Here is a 19,492-nt window from a genome sequence, read left to right on the forward strand (position 1 = left end):
CCATTCCGTAGCATTAGGGATTTCTGCACGTTAGCATAGGACATCCTGGGGTATAATTCGCGCCGGTGCTGTTCCGTTATAAGTCCTGGTACGGTGTATCGAAGTGGAAGATCGCGTTCCGCGTTAGTGGTCTGGAGGGTGTTTTCGGCGACCAAGGTCTCGATGATGTCTCTTAGTTGGTCCATAATGTTGTCAATGTTCGGTTCGCTGTTCGCATACATCACGTTATATACGCGGGCGATTCAAAGTAGCGAAGATCCGCAAGGGTTCCGGATGTATTCAGTGCACCGAACGATTCTCGTCGGTATATCGTCTTGGTTGTTGCCGCTGGTACTTTTGGCTTTCTTAATGACATCTTGTGGTAGCAGCACGGCCATCCGTCCTCATTGTCGGTGAACAGCCACCGCTAATCCAAAGTGTACAGTCTGCGCGACCCTTGCCATCATCAGCTGATGTGTACACCACGGCGTTGTTTGACCAGCGACTAGAAGGTTTGTCGATAAGTCTCGCGCTAGGGACTGACAAACGTCCCTACCGTTTTCTTTGGCACTGGCGATACTCCGTATGACATCGACGTGTAACCGGACGGTGCGGAAACCTATTGGTGGATCATCCTTCTGTTCGCCTGGGAGTCGTTGGCATGCATCAACCGGGGCTGGCCATTGTGATGCGTCGCTATCCGACCCACGGCTCCTGATTACCATCTTGTCGCCCTTAAAGCCCTCGTATGGGTTTTCATCTCCATGTCCGGAGATTGCATCCTTGGCTTCGATGTCCGAAATCTGGTCGGATTCCTCATCAGATTGTTTTTTGGAGGTCAAGGGCTCGCTGGTTTGGTCGACGTCTCAGATGGCTTAGGTGATATTTCGTGTGGTCGCTGTGCCGGAGTCTTGGCCGACATCGTACGGACTATCCCTAGGAGTTCGTGCACCCTTCGTTCGGCTGCTTCGTACTCCTTTCTAGTTTCATCCGTTTGCTTTGTTTTCTGTGGACCGGCGGCCGAGATGTCGAGGTCGTCAGACGACTAGTGCTCTTTGGCCGGTTTGGGTTTCGCCGTGCTTACTGGGAAATCCGATTTGGGTTTTGTCGAATCCTTGGTGTGCGCCTTCGTTTGTTTCTTTTCGGGTGCCGACTTAGTGGACTGTTTGGCCGCTTCCTGTTTAGCTTCCTTCTGAGCTGTTCTCTTTTCTTTCCGTGACAACTTAGCCGAGTTGGCCGAGTGGATGACTTTCGCGTTCCAAGATTGAGTCGTTCTGTATCTGTATGGAAGGTTCCCGGGTCAGTTAAGGGTTTTCATCTTGAGTCGTCGACAAGTTGGCAAGTCGAGATGTCGTTTTGGCAGTCGGTTTGGGATCCGGGATGGTGATTTTATGCCTAGCCGCAGCGGCCTGTTGTAGTGCCTTCGGTTGTAGTGCCTTCTTTCCCGTTCGGTAGAGTTCTCCCATTCGTTTCATGATTTCAGCCATCCTTTCGGTAAGTCGGGCATGTTCCTTACCGACGGCGTTCGTGTCTCCGACCAGGTTGGCTCGACGAGTCTTCAACAATTTTGACTGTTCCCTGTCTTCCGCGAACGCCGTGTCGACGCTGGCATCCTGTTACGACCGAGTTAGGTCTTTGACGTGCTTCAAGGCTGGTCACTGTGGAATTCTTGTGAGAAGCCTTGGGTTTGTTTCTCCTTCTTCTTACTCCTTGGGCTGGATTCTTGTCAGTTACCTCTTGTCCCGGTTTGGGTGGTAATTCCAGAGTATTGGCCGCCGGGTTGATGCGAGGATGACGGAGTAGTTGGACCGGCTTTATAATAGCCGCGTCCACTGAGTCGGTGGTTGAAAATTAAAGCCAAGTCTTGTCCGGCTTGGTAAATTAACTCCATGTTACCGACCACGTTCGGCATCGGGGTGGAGTGTCCCAGCGTCATTACCGCTGTTGTAGTCTGTGTTGGTCGACGGGGCAGCAATGGTGTTTCTATCCGCGGATAGGTTGGTTCTGCGTCGAGGATTTCCGTGATCTGTTTGGTGGCCGACCTCGGTTCTCGTTCGTCAGCGTCGGTCGGCTCATCCTTAAGAACGAGGTCGTCAGCTTGCCTTAGGTAGGCTGCCAAGGTGTCTATTTTCGTTTCGACCTGCCGCTTTGATGCCGTCTGCATCGACCGGTGTCACGTGTGTATACGCCCTATGGGGGTCTGCCGGTAGATCCCATCCGTCGGAGATCGTAGTGATTATCCGTTGTTGGCGGTCTCTTTGCAGTTTAGTCTGCATTTCCGTTGTGGACGGTGTTGGGTGTTGACCCCGGTGAGTATCCGACAGCGCCCGGCGGTATTGTTGTCGGTTGCACGTTTGCCGTCGAATGTCCTTCCACTTGTAAGTTGGGTTCTTCTCTGCCAAAACGGCCTGTCTATTACGACCCATAATGGCCTCTAGTCGGTGCTTATCCACTTCTGTTGTGGGCATGCCGTTCTTAATGAGACCTTTCGCTAGCCTGATGTGGGCTACTAGACTGGTGATCATCCTTCGTGAAAGCATCAAGCTTAGTGCCTTTGGTGACTCGTTCGTAAAACCCTTCGAGTGTTTCCTTTCCCTCAAGGATCGCGTTCCAAACTTCTGTTGTCCGGTTGTCGCCCTTGGTTTGAAGTGCTATGGCATGGTATGCCGTTGGAGGCTGGGAACTTGTTGCTCGGTTCCGGGTGGCTCACTCTGGATCAACTGTCCGATACTTCCAACAAAGTCGATAATTCGTCCAACCTCGTCGTCTGAGGCTGACCTGCCGTTTACGGATAATCTTTCCGCTATTCCGGTACTTCGACCCATGTCGGTAGCCCTTTTTGAGTTATTTAATACGGTGTTAATGTCCATCCGCATTGCTCTACATGTCGAGGCGTTGTGTGCCATCGGCAATGGCGGTTTCCACTTGTATTGGTGGAAGTGCTGGTACCCGCCCCGTCAGTTGTTCTGCCGCTTCAAATCTTTGAGCTAGTTGGGGGTACCTGGCCGCCACGGGTCTGAAGGTATTCATCCTTGTTTGAAACATCCTTAGCAGCAGCTGTTCGGTCGGTATGCCTGTCGTGGTAGAAGAAGGGTCTCTATACTTGCGTACTAGCTTCGTCCACTTCCCTGCCTAGACTCAATCAAGTAGAACACTCTTATCTCAACTGTCTTACGATATCCAAGGTTACGGAATCTGACGACGTCGAACGATCAGGAATCCCTATTCTGGAACCCTTCAGGAACACTGTAACACACGTCTAATCCTAGCTTTCGGTCGTAGGTACTGCGCGGGTCAAACAGGAGAAACCAAAGGCGCGTGCATACCAAGCTAATTACGCTATAATCCGAAAGGTGACTATGAACGCCAATCAACTCAGAAGATGCAGTCTCTTGTTAACTCGCAACGCATTCCACAACTCAACGAAATCAGAATAAGAAAGTCAGAAAAGTAAGACTAAATCCGACTCCTTGATCCAGTGTGATAGTGAGTATGGATCCTCATTGGCCCGTTCTTCTGTAATATACTGTTGGCACTGCTCTGTTATTAGCGCGTGATGTTCTTTTAAATCAGACGATATCGCTGCGTATAAGTCTCACTGTTTTTAATAACTTTGTACAAGAAGATCTTGCGATGAGTCGTTCAAGTCAAACTCATTGTGCAAAATTAAACTAGAAAAACTCGACAATTTATTGGCAAAAAATAGAACTGAAAAATAACAGTATTAAAAATATCCGCGGAAAAACCGTATTCATCGCTAGTATTCATTCGTCCGTATAAATAACTTCCGTCGAGGTGTCAAAGTAGATTTGGGCGATTCCAGTCAGCTAGTCACCGATAAACAGGCTAAGGAACAAAATAAGATTCTGTACGAAAATCATCACAGCTGATTAAATACTGACAACCATATCAGGAACAACAATCATGACGTACTGTACAAATATCTGGTTTCCGGTTCTATAAATCACTTAAATAATGCAGCCAGTACACCTGGCTGAACCAGTTCTTCCTCAACTTCCTGTGACTCGCCTGGTTTCATTTCATCCAGAGTTTTCACCGATTTTTTGTGTCGTTTGCGCAGCTTCTTGAATGCATCCTTAACTGCACCTTTGCGCACAGTATAACGTTGATGCTGGTCGGAACTCAAGTGACGTTCTTGCTGCAATGCTGCAAACTGTTCTTGCAACAAACGGTGAGCAAACGTTGCACGCGCGTCTTCTGGCGGAAACAACTCGTTCTGCTGGTTGAGTTCTTTTTCTTCATCCTCTGGGCCCAGTCTTGGTCACGCGCCAATGCCAACGCGCGATAGAATGGAATGGCCCCCTCATTCTTTCGCCAAATATCGATCGCTAACACCTAAAATTGTTCGCGAATACGTCATAGTCGCAGTGGTAATTCTAGCTGATTATAGTATTCCTCTGCTAAAAACGCATGTCTTTCAGCAGGAGATCCCATTTCACATTTTCAGAACTTTAGTGAATTTGTTATGACATCTAATTTCAAGTTAGTATAAAGCACATAAAACTCAATTGACTTGTCGACTGCAATTAAAACTGAATGTGCCATTTCAGAATTCACTCTGTTTTCGACAGTACATCTGCCGCTGCATCAACTGCGAATAGAAAGCAATACTAGGGCGGTCTGTCGGCGACAGAAACAACCGTATTTTTTTCTACTGATTTTTAAACATTTAACAACCGTGGCTTAATTATGCCACTGTACTTCCATTCACATTCTGACAACAACTAACACATTTAAATAACTGAAGACCTTACTGTACACTGTGAATTATAAAAATTATAAAAGTGATTCAACTCGAGATCACAGGTAAAACGAGACTCAAAAGCCAATACAAGGCACAATAACATTCAGCATTCAAAAATTTGATTATGAATTGAAATGCTGCGTCTTACTCATAACGAATCATTTCTTCTTCCATCATGCGCAGTAAATCCTTAGGATCGCGCACCGCATCCGGCTGGTCATTCCAGCGCAAAATAACTAAATCAGCAGCCTGCAGGCGTTGTCGCTGCATCCGTTCCGCCTCGTCTTCCGTAGTGGGAATCTGCTTCCACTGCGCGAAAACTTCCCGCATGTGGGCACGGCGTTCCGTTGCCCGCTGAATTTCCGCTTGTTTCTCGGTGGCCCATTGAGTTGTGGTTTCAAACTCTCTGTCTGCGGCCTGTCCGTGCTCCTCAATACGGCGATGGAGCGCCTGCCATTCTTCCGTTGTTTCGGTTTGTCGGGCATAACATCACTTGCCCCACCTTCTGCCCCGTCTAAAATGGGCACATCCTCTTCCGGTTGCTGCTGGTGAATGTCGATCTGCAACTGGATGGTGATCGCCAGCTGTTCAGCCACACGTTTGCCAATTTCCCCGGTGACACGAGCTTTAACAAGCTCAATTCTGCGTGCGGTTTCCACCTCGCGAAACCTAGCTGTTTCTTCGCGCTCCACAGGCCTACACAGTTGGTCGGAATGGAATATGGAATCGGAATGCAATTGTCGGAACGGAATAAAAATATTCGGAATTAAATTTCCGGAATAGGAATCGGAATACTCGTTTATTTTCCAAACGGAATATGCTCAATTAATCGGAACGGAATTCGGTTTTCTCGGAACTGAATAAAAATATTTTTATCCATAACAATTTATTTAAAAGTGTCTGAAATACTCTGTAATTGCCGTGTGAGAAAGTATAATATTCATTCCTTGTACTTTTACAAATGACGTTCTCTGCCATATGCAGACAGCAAGACACCGCATTACCATGTTACATAATATACCGCTGTCTAAAACATTCCACATATCTGCCCCAGCGGCAGTCTGAATTTGCGGTAGCGCATGGTAGTTACTGGGCGAGCACCGTGCTTCTGAGTCGCTTCCGGTCTGATAGCGCTTCTGCAGGTGATTTTCAATTAAAACGTTAGGTTTTTGTTTTAATTTAGAGTTCTTCATTTTATGCTGATGTTTCTTCAGTTTAACTTGGAGACAGTTATTTCCTTTTGTTTTAAGTACAACAATCTAACTCATATGCTTGGCCATCGGAGATCGTATGTTTGTCTGGGGGACAGTAAATCTGTAATAGGTGGAAGTACATAGACGATTGGTCGTCCTCTGTTTCCATCATTGCTTCGTTGAAGTCCATGAGACTTAAGGTTGATATTGGCTCATTTAAATTCTCGGGCTGAGAGGGCGCCTCTTTTGGTGCCCATTTCTCTTGCTGATTTATTGCTGTAGTGACAGCTTTTTCCTGTGCGGATCTGGTTTGCCTTTCCGTTTCCTGTGGCGTAGCTTTATGCTGCACCGCCTCCGCTGCTTGTTTTCTCAATTCAGTTTCTTTCATGAACTCTGGCATTTTCTCGCGCGCGCGCGCAACTGCTGCTTTAAACTGATCATCCGTAACGTATTCTTTTATGTACGGCTCTGGAATACACCGATCTATCGTAAGCAAGTTCGGATAGTAGTTCGGTCTCTTCAGTTCAGTTCTTCCTGAAATTTGACCCACGTTTTCCCACAGTACGGTACATCAGGCACCTCAATGCCTAGTTCCCGATACAATAATTCCAGAGCGAATACCTCCGCATTAAATTTAAATCTTTTCTGCTGTGGTGCATCATACGGTCCCTTCATGTGCAAAACAAGGATGTTCGGGTCAATCCTTGTGATCGCCCTCGAACTCTTCTTTCCTGAATCCGCCATTCTTAATCGGTAACTTCCACCCTTTAGTACAGTAGCAATTGTGCCACACGTACTCCGCTTTATTTATTACCTCGTTGCCTTAAAGGTTTCAACCTGGTACACTGTAGCTACAATTATGTAACTACTTAAGCTAAATTAACACACTAGTAAATAACTGACTGCAATCAGCAACTGCAATTTTGTAGTTTCTTCCGCTGTAGAGACACCGTGACTTGATGCTGTTTAACTTTGATTTTATTGAAACCATTGGACACCGATACTAGATGCCAATAACACCAGTCGACCTTTAAGGTTTCGACCGCAAAAAACCCTATAACTTTAGTTTTACGTGGCCTGCTGCACAGTGCGTGCTGCAGTCAACTTTATTTCCGCTTTCACTTTTCACCACTTTATTTCCGCCAGGGCAGTCACCGACTGCCTGGTTTTTTTACTTGCCCAAGAGCACTGACCGATGATATCGGCTACCGCTAGCGGCTTGCCTTTATCAGCTACTAAAAATCTTTATCCAGCCTTGCCACTAACAATGGCTCGCCGATATGTCTGCAGTTACTGATAAATCTCAGCCACGTGCCTAGCACTGAATGCACACTTTCTTCCGCGGTCACCGCTGCACGCAGACAACCCGGAAATTTCCGCTTTTCACTGACAGCCGACCTTTAAGGTTTCGACTGTGAACTTTCTGATACTGCGTATTCGGTCCGATTCGATTTAATTTATAACTAGTGGCGAGGAAGCTCAGCCAATAAAAAGGGCGAGGAAGCTCAGCCCTGGGAGGAAGCTCACCCAGATTTAATAAAAAACCCTTGGCGAGGAAGCTGAGCTACCTTCGGCGTACCTTTCGGATCAACGCCTTTCTACGGACCATTAAATCACACACACAACACCATCTAAATTCAATCTCGAATTTTCACGTAACACGAGAAAATTACGAACCAACGGTGGGCGCCATGTCGTGGTAGAAGAAGGGTCTGTGTACTTGGGTACTAACTTCGTCCACTTCCCTGCCTAGACTCAATCAAGTAGAACACTCTTATCTCAACTGTGTTACGATATCCAAGGTTACGGAATCTGACGACGTAGAACGATCAGGAATCCCTATTCTGGAACCCTTCAGGAACACTGGAACACACGTCTAATCCTAACTTCAGGTCGTAGACACTGCGCGAGTCAAACAGGGGTAACCAGTTAAGGCGCGTGCATACCAAGCTAATTACGCTGTAATCCGAAAGGTGACTATGAGCGCCAATCATTTCAGAAGGTGCAACCTCTTGTTAACTCGCAACGCATTCCAGTACTCAAGGAAATCAGAATTAAGAAGTCAGAAAAGTAAGACTAAATCCGACTCCTTCCCGATATTAGGAAAGGTCAGAGTTTATCTAGACTTCTCATTACTGCTGCATCAGATACACCGCTATGTACATCGAGCGGCAAATCACAACAGTGATGACTAGATAGGATAACATCCGTTCGTAATTACAGGTACTGGAGAAGGCGTACAGGAGTCCGGACGTACGTACAATCCGATGTTTGCTCCTCCCCACACGTCATGCCCGCTGGGGGTACCTGGCCGCCACGGGTTTGAAGGTATTGATCCTTGTTCGGAACATCCTTAACGGCAGCTGTTCGGTCGGTGTGCCCTGCTGTATGTATTGTTGTGCCCCTCCTTCAAATGAGGCAAGGGTGGCGCGGTCCCTATCAAGTGCAGTTGTTTCCAGGGTTCGCCCCTTGTACCATCCAAGACTACCTGTATTCCATTATGTTACCAACTTGCAGGAGGTCTTCCATTTCCTGTACTGTTGGGAGTGGTTCCTTGTGGAACTTGTTGGTTCAAGTTCGGCATTGGACTGGTGACGGCGACCGGTTGACTCGGGCTCGGCGGAGCTCAAGGTGGGAGCTGATTTGTTGGGACAACTGCCGGGTGAATTGTCGGTAATTCTCTCGCCCGGATCTGGTTATCCTTCTCCATCAAGTAGTCGTTTCATCCACATAACTGGTACTTTATCCACATAACTGGTCAGTCGGTTGTGTTGGGGAAAGTTTCGCCATTCGTTGTCTCAACCTGTCCGTGTTGTCAAGCGCATTGTTACGCATGCTCTCAGGTTATCTAACCAGGCGAGTCGCATTTCTGCATCGATCACGGCCTGTGTGGTTATTGTCGATGTTCCCGGTTGGGATAGTGCCTGTTCTTCGGTCCTTATCCGAGCTTCCAGGCAGATTTCTGAGGCGATGCATCTTCGTTCCTGTTGATCCAACCTTCGGAATTTGTAAGTGTAATCCTGGGCTGATGCCGGAAATTGTGCGTATCTCCGCCTGTATTAAATCGCTTGTTTCAGGGGCTTCCTCTGGTTGTAATCTCAGCTTTCCTATCGCCAACGATGGTACTTGGCTTGTCGTCGTTGTGGTATCTGAGGTCGTCGGGGCTGACTCGGGTGGCGAAGGCATCGACGTTACGACTTGTGTGGTGTTACAAGTGGTATTTCACTAACGGAGATGGCAAACACTATACTAAACTAAACTGCTCGTAACAAACATCAGCTGATGGGGAATGGTTTTAATCAACTGAAAATCCAAATGAGAAGGGCGCGCATTTCTGGCAACGACGCAGCGTTGCTTTTATACTAGAACATTTGGGACAGCAGTGTGCATTAGCAAAATTTAGCAATTCTAATAAGCATAGAACAATGTCATATAAACCAGAGCGTAAGTTAACAATAAGGCGTGCCATGGGTGTGACAATAGAAATTAAGCATATAATGATGAATCAGTGCAATGCCCCTTATTGTTTGATGGTAACAATTAAGGTGTAGTTATTAATAACTTTTGCTGACCTAATTATACCGCTTCGATGATCATATAATTATGCAGCAATATTTTACCGTTAACAGTGGTCGTTGGTGACGTATTTCTTGAGGGGGTAGCCATCCGTTGGGCTGCCGCATGTTCTCTAGCCCTGATGATTCCGTTATTGTCGTTGATCAAGCCTCATAGGGTTCGATTTTGCTCCATCAGGGCCTGTCTTTGTTGGCCATATTCCGGAACTGACGGTGGAAGAGCCAACAGTGCCAGTGACATATTGCCGATTTGAGTATGGGCAATGCAACCTGGATACACCCTAAGAAACCAGGTGACTACCGACAGGTCTACCGGATGTATGCAGCATGTATACAGATATCAACTGTGACTACAAGGGAAGAAGACACGATTCACTTATTTTTTTTGGTACGAAACGTGCCACAGGTGCCATGTGGGGTCTGCCCTCCAACCTGGTTGCTCTGCTGGTTTAGCGAGTTTAACAGGTAGGTCTTCATAGTCGGATGTCCCCTTAGATTTTGTTGCCCTGGGTATCCAAACTGAGTCGGTGAAATTGGTGGCGTTAACGGTACAAGTGTGGCTGTTGACAGCACTTTCGTCCTAGGTGGTGATAGTTTGTTGTTCGGACCGACTGTGCTCACTGATGCTAGTCTCGTGGAAGATACCATTCCACACGTCAGCGGTAATGGTACAAACTGGGTCGGTGGTCCCGCCCAAACCACGGTTCGGTTTGGCGCCGATGTGGGCGTTGTGTAAACCGGTCCAGTTACGGTGACCCACCCTGCACCAATGTGGGTGCCGGGTAAACTGGTTTAGATGCAGTTGTTGGCATCATGTATGAATACGGTAACGTCTGACCTTGCGGGTCTACCGGTGTTACCGGAGTCGTTTGACTCGTTGTTGCGCCGTAATTCACCGAAGGCCCTGTATCGTCGACCGCGATGTTTGGAGGGAGCATTTGTGGTGGTATTGGTCGATATTGAGTGCCTGGTCGGGGCCGGAACGTAAGACCTGCTACGATAGCTGTTATCTGTTATCTTTGCATACGGGTTCTGTGCCGGCGGCGCTGGCGTCTGTTTGGCCGACCGCGAATTAGCCGATCGCGATGTCGAGCGATTTTAAGGTTCGCCCGCTGCTGGATCCCATGGAAGGTGGGACATTTCGATGCCGGCCCGACATTAATGTTTGCTGTTTAGAAGAGGAAATACGGCGCGTTAGAACTATTCGGCAAACTCCCGTACATCTAACTGAAGATGTCCCGGTCAGTTGAAGAGGTTCCATTTCGACACCAAAGACCCATCTATACCTAGCTACTGTTCAGCTACTTATAACTTATTCTAAGATTATAACTCCTTCTGAGATTCTCTCGAGGGTGTTCTTATGGGCTTCGTAGTGATTTCAGTTTCCTCCAGCACCAGTTGTGCACTTAACCTCGGTTTCTTGACCGTTTCATAGTTCCGTTTAGGATTAGTCGATTCGACTGCCTGGTCGGCTACCGGAACTGCTGTGGTTGGTGCTGATGGATCGGTCGTGTCGACCTTCCTCTTCGTATACTTCCTCTTTGGCTTGTTGGTTCAGCCACCTGGTCGGTCGTTTCGACTTCTGCGGTCAGTGCCGACGAGCCGGTTCGTTTGACCGCCATCTTTTTCCAAGCCGGCATAATTACCGACTGCGTCGTTCCCTCCGTAGGTTGGTCGGTCCGTTGAACTGATATTTTCGACTTGCCTTCTGACGCTGTAGGTTACCCCGTGGTCAGCTGAGCCATATCTTCGGCTGGTTTCTACGTCGTCGGTGCTCGTTCATCGGCTTTAGTGTTTGTTTCTGCAGTTCCGGCAGTGCTGATGTCTCGAAGTAGGTCGGTGGTTTCTTCCGATGTCGACCTCGTTTCTTTTTCATCGTCAGTTCGGTTTTGTCCGTTATTTCAGTCGGGATGGTTTTTTTACGGTTTCTTCCGGTTTCTTCCTCGGTTGTCTGGTTACGTTCTCTTCTGTGGGATCGGTTTCCAAGTTTTCTGACCTTCGTTCTGTTGACCGGACCCATGTGGGGTCACTGATCGCTTGTCAGGTAGTTTCAAACCGGACAACCGAGTTACCGGTCGAGTCGTTTCGGCTCGGTAATGTTTTACTCAGTCGACGGCTACGTTGACTTCACGTCCGTCCTCGCATCGAAGGAGTAATTGGTTTGGGCCAACTTAATTAATGACTATTCAAAGTTCGTCGTAGCGTTCCATCCTGGCTGGGTCCTTGGTCAAAAATTCCACCGTGTCTTTATCCCTCGGTTTGAGGTCGATATCGCCTTTTTCTTGTTGTATTACTCCGCGTTCCGTTTGAAGGCTTTGTCGATGTTATTGCGGGCGATTTCGTGTAAACGCTGTTGTCCTTCCTTCATCCGTCGGATGTAATGTTCCTTTTCCGTAAAGGTTTTCGGTGCGTTCGTTCTTACCACTCGGCCCTGTGGCATCGTCATTTCTTGACCATACAACATATAGAATGGCGAGACGAAGCATGGACTGCTCGGGTCATCCCGCAGACGACATATGGTAAGGCTTCGTCCCAACGGTGTCCGTCCTCTACGTCACGGAACTTTCGTATCCCGTACCATAGAGGAGATGCAGACGACGTCTGCATCTGCCGTTCGACTTGTCTTCGCCCTATTGGATGGTCATCAGTTCCAAGTGTGTGTTGGATGCCAAAAATCTTTGCGACCTTGGCGAATGTTTTTGCCCTAAAGTGTGTCCCTCTGCTCGAGTGGATGAAGGTGGCATTCCGTACTTTAGTAGGGCATCTTCTACGAAATACTTTTTGAATTCTTTCACGGTGTTCGTTTTGGTTGCCTGAGCGATGGTGAAATTCGTTAGTTGGTCAGTTACCACTGAGATATAGCCTAGTATCCTTCCGAGGTAGGGTTCCTTTAAAATCCGTGTGAATGCGATACCATGCTTCACAAAACTTCCGTGTTTTGGAGTTAATCCAGTGGTGGACGTCGGAGCTTGTTTGCCATAATGCACTGTAGGCATTTTCCGATGTATTCTAACACGACAGACGACATCTTTTCCCAGTTATATCGTAACTTCAATGCTTCGATCGTTTTTCCCGTCCGAAACGGTTTCCGGTTTTTCCGTCATGGAATGACCGTATAATGTGTTTCTGCATAAAGGGAGGTACAACGAAGCATCGTTGGACCTTCATGTTGATCGTTTTAAGTAGGTACAGTACTCCTTGGGCCCTCTGGTAGTGCTCTGGATGGTTGCTTCGGCTTGTGGTGCTGGTATATTAACTGGTTTGTGCTTGACTCGTTCATCTGAGGTTTTTTATTCATGCTATTCGGAGATGAAGTTGCATCCGGGAAGAGGCGGCGGGAGTGAGCTTTTCGGTGGATTCTCTTTATCCTTCCGATTCTTCTTCCAGGCGTAGTCTTTTAAATGTCGGATGGCCCGTATTGTGCAGACCTTGATTTTATCCTCAATTCCTCCAAGTTGAGGACTTGATCCAACTCCTCATGTGGATCTTTGTCGTAACTACGTTCAAGTGGCCATCTCGACAGGGCATCTGTCTTTGAAAATCTTCGAAAGTTTTGCCAAAGAAGAAGACGTCGTCAATGTATGCGAAGACGCATTCTTTCCAGACTGTTGCCGTTATTGGATACAGCAGTATGGAGCAACCGTCATGACTGTATTCTGGGAACGGTACTGTGAGAATACTTCCATATCACGGGGAATTCTCGACCCGTTACCAGCAGTTGTGGAACTTTACCCACTGACAATGAAGTTCTTAACAGCCACAGACCGACCGGTTGAGGACACAAAGCTGGAGGAAAATGGTAAGCCGTACCGATGTATCATGTATCATGTGACAGGCCCACCACAAGCTTACTTGGTAGACGGCAGACCATCGTCACCGCCACCTCCGCAACCGGACCGGAAGGTAGACCGCATTCGGAAGACTCAACCGACAGTCATCAGATGGCTAGGCTAATAATCCCACAGCAATCCGACCCTGAGAATCAGGACGGAGAGAGCCGTACGACCCAACCAACGGACACGGCAAAAGCAATGCGAACCGACCACAGAAGTCGGACACGGTAACTTACCGGAGGTCGACCTTGAAGATGGGTCGGCGATAGAATTTGATGACTATGAGTAGAACGGCTCGGAAGTACGAAGTACGAGCAAATCCTCGGACACAAACTCCAATAACTGACCTTTGGAGGAATCTGAGGAAGAGGGCGAAAACAAAGAATTTGACCCGTCAGTCGGACGCTTTCGGACGAATGAACCGCGAAAAGACGACGCAGACGACGAGTCGTCAGAGGACGAAGAACCCAACTTTTGACGTCCGGCTGACTAATAAATTGTGGTCTGTCGTCCACACAGGATTTATAGTCGGTACCCAGTAGGAACAAACCGATCCAATCGATCCTTAACGATAAGTCGAACTCAACCAAATTAAATCCCTATAAGAATGGGGAGGAGGTCGACCGGAGGAAGATGATCTCTGACCTTCAACAATAGTCGTTAAAAGTAGTATCCTCGTCCAACCTGACGGGTTTTTTTTTATACGGGAAGTCTAAATCTTGGGACCTATGGCATTTTTACAGGTCTTAATTTTTGGACCTAGGGTATAGTTTACCGGGTGTAAAGTTTACTGGAGTCTTGGCGCGGAAGTGCATGTACCGTCGTGGCAGAGCCACGACGGTGCATGTACTTTGCGTAAAATACTACATGCAGCGTGAAATACTACATGCGGACGCCTGGAAGAAAATTTGTTTGTATCGTTACTAAGGTTTAAAGTTTAGTTCACGTCATATGGAAACCTTAGTTGTACTACAAAGGTATGCGGAACCTTAGTTTACTACTAAGGTTTGCGAAACCTTAGTTGACTTACTAAGGTATACCACAAAGGGGAAATTTATTTTTCTTTTCTTAGGCGAGATTTATTTGTTATTGGTTTTTTCACAGTACCTTTGTGCTGAACTATACTGATCTGTCGTACACGAGGAAGCCTGAAAATTTACTTTTGCATAACTTTCAGTTATTATCGCAGTAATTAAACCATGCAAAGGGTCAATACTCGAATGCCAATTCGCGGTTATTGCTGCGGTAACTAAGTAATGTTACCTGATCATCTTTCATGGTTACCGTACTTGGACATGCAGCCAAAGACTGGTGTCATGGACCAAGCAAGATACATGCACAACTGAAAACTTGAGTTCTGCTACCAAAGCCTAGTTCTACGACTTAGTTTGCAGTTTCATAACTTGTTTTTTTATAAACCTAGCGTTAACAGTACTTTTACATAAATGTTATTGGAATGCCAACTATCTGAAGAGTGACGGACGAAGGTAAACTTCATGGCTTCAGATCACGTGCGAGTTTGGAAACGGATGACAAAAAAAAACATCATCTGCACAAGCATTTATAAAGACATAATAGTTGGCTCAACAGGTATTTAAGGGGACCTTTACGCCTTCACGCGCTGCTGCCAAATATGCTTCATTATTGCGCACCCAAGCCCGCCACTCTCACGGATTGTTGTGGAACACCGAAGGAGAATACCGTCACAACGAAGTAACTTACGCCGTGGAGGATATGTTCAAAAAGATTGGCCGACCGAATCAAATCCGCTTCTTCGCCAAGGGACTGGAAAAGTCTCACCTCCTGGAGCAGTATCTGCCGGAAGTTGCCAACTTGGAAAACTTTGGATGCCCGCCATACCTGACCAACTTACCCGTGTAAACTCTGCCCAAAGCTATGCGTTTTACTCTTTGGTACTACTGCGATGCCGAAAATCACCAATGTCGCTGCCGTTGCGGATTTAAACACTACCTTGGACCTGGAGAAAATTGAAAGATGTCTACCGATGGCTCAATATATACCCCATCGATTTTCTGAATTACTGCTGCGCATCTTGCAACCATACAAAGCGCACTGTCAGCTGCACCGCAATGGAAAAATCACCGTCAACGGAGCCACTTTCGAAGAAGCAGCCCGCGAACTGCTGCTGCATTTTACTAACATGTTAACCGCTATTGGATACCAATGTACCATTTCTAAATTTCGTATTGTCAATATTGTGGCTAATCATACTTTTCCTCAACGTGTGCATATTGAAAAATTCAGCAATTTTTTCACTTGGAACATACCCCTGAATTGTTTAGTGGTCTAGCCATCAAATGTAGTGTTGGCCGTGCTCTTTTGTTTTCTTCTGGTAAATGTAATTTTTCTAGACTGAAATCCGCTGTGGAACGGGTTAAGTGGTTGACTGACTTAACACAATTGCTCAGGTGGCTCCGCTTGGGATGACACTGTGTCTTTAATTCTGCAAAACGATCACTTATTACGGCATGTTTTTTATGACGTGCGCATCTCACCATCAGCTAAGATATCATCTCAGCTAGCTGTAGCCATTTTTGAAAGGTTGTGAGCGGACGGAGTGGCCATCTTATGGCGCGGTGATTTCGGAAACCTCAATCTGATGGTCCATTGGCCCAAAACAATTATCCTATAAATTTTGCATTCATTTCCGGTTGCTCGGCTTATGCAAAAGAATTACAAGGATCATCCTTGTAATTCTTTTGCATAAGGATCATTGAAGGATGCCACTTTAGTTCGTTTTTAAACTTCAGCCGATGTTAATAAATGAACAAATGTTAGGTAACGCTGTACTATTTGCACAGATGACACAGACCATAACAGCAAAACCTTGATGTCACGGTCCGGTCCGCTCAACTTGCTGTAACCCCGTGTCCTGTATCCGTTCTCATTAAATATGCCGTAAATTACGTTGTAACGTTTTACCGCTCGGAATGAACCAAAGTGTCACGACGTGAGCGCTGTGCTCTTTAATAATTATCGACTGAATAACTAGAAACGCAAACACAAGCAAGCAAGCTGGCACTGGCGAGGTTACCATGCAAACCTCATGATACCTGCCTTTGGCGCAGTACTCGTTCGCTTCAGCGCAGTTTTTAAATGAATTACTTGCTTTTATGCAACACCAACTCAAGCCCTAATTGCATAATCCTCACAAGTAAGATAAATGCCCTGCTTCCCAGCCCAAAAGCCATAACAACGGTAATCCGTTTCAACCCGACGTAGTTTAGGCTGATCAGCCTAAACTACGTCCTTTATGATGCCCTGTTTTTTCAACTGGCAGGAACCTTTTCCTTGCGTTTTCAACTGGCTTTTCCAACTGCTTTTGTGAATGGGACTACTTCTTTCCAAAAAAAAACACTGGAAAAGTGTCGGCATTTTGTTGGTTATTCAGGACGTGATACAAAAACACAATGTCCACGTGCTCGACCACACGATTTAAGCACATGTATTTTACATTCTGTATAACCGTGAATTCGTATTAATAACCGAACAAGGTTTTTAAACACGTTCACTCTGTGCAGTAACTAAATTGTCCGCTTGTCAAATTTGTGGCCAGGGTCAAAAAGAGGGAGGAATTTTGAGAGGGAGGAATTTCTGCTTGGTCAAAAAGAGGGAGGAATTTTTGAAGCGAGGGAGGGAGGAATTTTGATATGGTCAAAAAGAAGGAGGAATTTTTGGAAGTTCAAATGAAGTACTTAGGCACCTCGAACCCAGGTCCCCGAGGTCGCCACCAAGATTTTCTCATTTTATACACAGTTTGAAGGGCTGAGTCGAACTGAAGTACTCGAGGGCCTCGAACCCGGGTACCCGAGGTCGCCACCGAGATTTTCTCATCGAACGGGCGAGCGAAGCGTGCTTGCGTTTCTTATTCAAGACATGTTGAGGTTCGATGAAACGGAAGTACCAGTTACCTTTGGGTTGCCACGTGACCTTTGGGTCGCCACGTGACGTGATTTTCATGGTGCTTCCTATACAGTTTGACATGCTGAGTCGAACTGAAGTACTCGGGGACCTCGAACTGGTCCCAAAGGTCGCCCTCACGACATATGCCATATATGCACAGTTTGACATGCTAAGTCGAACTGAAGTGCTGGGGTTCTCGAACCCGCGCCCCCAAGTCACCACCCCGATATATATATTTTTATATGCATTAAAACACAGCCGTACTTTGCGATTGCTTTATTCGGCTAGTTGTTGTTGTTTGTTGTTGATGTGCTTTACCAAACCACTGCTGGAGAACGTAGAAACCGGGAATAGTTTTAAATATTCCTAAATGTTCTAAAAATTTCTTAATATTTCTAAATATTTTAGCTAATATTTCTCATTATATTTCCAAATATTTTCTAGATATATTTCTAAATATTCTAGATATTTTTCGACATATTCTGGCTTAAATTTCAACTTATTTTTTGATAGTTGAAAATATATCGCAAATATGTCTTAATACCTTTCTGAATATATATATTTGTAATTATTCTAAAATTAATTTTTCTGATATTGTTGTACATATCTCTACGATTTATGGATATTTCTAAATATCTCTTAATACTTCAAAATATTTTTTAAAATTTCTAGATATTTTTCAGTATTTTGTTCAATATTTCTCATTATTTCTATGAATATCTTTTATTATATTCCAACATTTTTCTAAATACATTTTAAATTTTACATATATTTCTATATATTTCTGAATATACATCGTGGTATGTGTTGCGTGCTATTTCTAAGGTGAAATACGCGGATGTAAAGTAGCTTTAATGATAGAAATAAGCCAGATGTTATTAGGTAGTTGAGCCTGATGTAAAGCTAAAGTGAGATACAGTAGCAAGCCGGTTTTATACCGAGCTGCTGGTAAGATTCTATATAAATAGAACATTGTAGGTGGAACTAAAGTAAGTATAACAGAAGTACATAAAAGGATACAGTACATGTAAGGAGATGTTATATATAGATATAGTACAGTAGAGTACTTATGTAATGTACACGTAACACATGTTTTTCCTTAGGTTCAGATATATAGGTACCCGGGTTCGAGGCCTTCGAGTACTTCAATTCGACTCAGTCCTTCAAACTGTGTATAAAATGAGAAAATCTTGGTGGCGACCTCGGGGACCTGGGTTCGAGGTACCTAAGTACTTCATTTGAACTTCCAAAAATTCCTCCCTCTTCTTGACCATATCAAAATTCCTCCCTCCCTCGCTTCAAAAATTTCTCCCTCTTTTTGACCAAGCAGGAATTCCTCCCTCTCAAAATTCCTCCCTCTTTTTGACCCTGGCCAAATTTGTAGTACGATTGCAGCCATGCACAAATTACGCTTTGTGCCAAGGTGGTTGCTAGATGCTAATGATCAAGTAGTAAATGGTGATCATCATATACAGCGCAAGTAGTCCCTTGTATGCACTAATCACAACGATCGGCAGGCAGGAATCCACTGAGCACTCGGCGCAGTTTTCATCAGTGGAAGTCGGTGCCGGTGAAAGATGGCTATCCAGTGTTTTACTCATCTCCACATCTGCATTATCCGCAATTTCGTTGTAATCTTCACCGAATTTAGCCAGGCATGTCCAGAACACACCGGCGAGAATGCACTGGGAAAGGAAAACCAAGCCGCTCAATCCGTAGAAACCCAGAATAACAGAGCGCAACGACGCCGCTTTTGCGAAGGCGTTCCGGAATCCGTTTAATTTCTTTTCGTAATGATCCTGCGTGGCTTGGGTTCGGCTATATTCTTCCGGGGTCAGTGGCGCCCGTGTTCCGTTTTCCTTGAAGTCATTCCGGATTCGCGACATCATGGCAATGATGTCCATAGGGGTTTCCGCATGCGAAGAGGAAGGTCCGCAGCATTAGCAGCAGACCAACGATGGCTAACAGTATCAGTAGACCGCGTATCATCAGCAGATCCGTACAACCCAAATGTCGGAGGCATTTCCAGCTGCGAAAAGGTAATTTTAATTGGAAATGAACCGCGAGGACGAGCAGAGCGCCAGACAGGGCCGCAGAGATGGGTGTACCGGGATGTACCAGAGTGGACGGACCATTACCTGCAATGTAAAATAGATGTATTGCATATGCACAAATTTGTTGCACTAAATAAATATAGATGAATTTTTTTTAAAAAGTGCTCCC

Source organism: Paramacrobiotus metropolitanus, unplaced genomic scaffold, assembly GCF_019649055.1.
Source record: "Paramacrobiotus metropolitanus isolate TYO unplaced genomic scaffold, Prichtersi_v1.0 Parri_scaffold0000160, whole genome shotgun sequence".
In the NCBI taxonomy this organism is placed as follows: domain Eukaryota; kingdom Metazoa; phylum Tardigrada; class Eutardigrada; order Parachela; family Macrobiotidae; genus Paramacrobiotus; species Paramacrobiotus metropolitanus.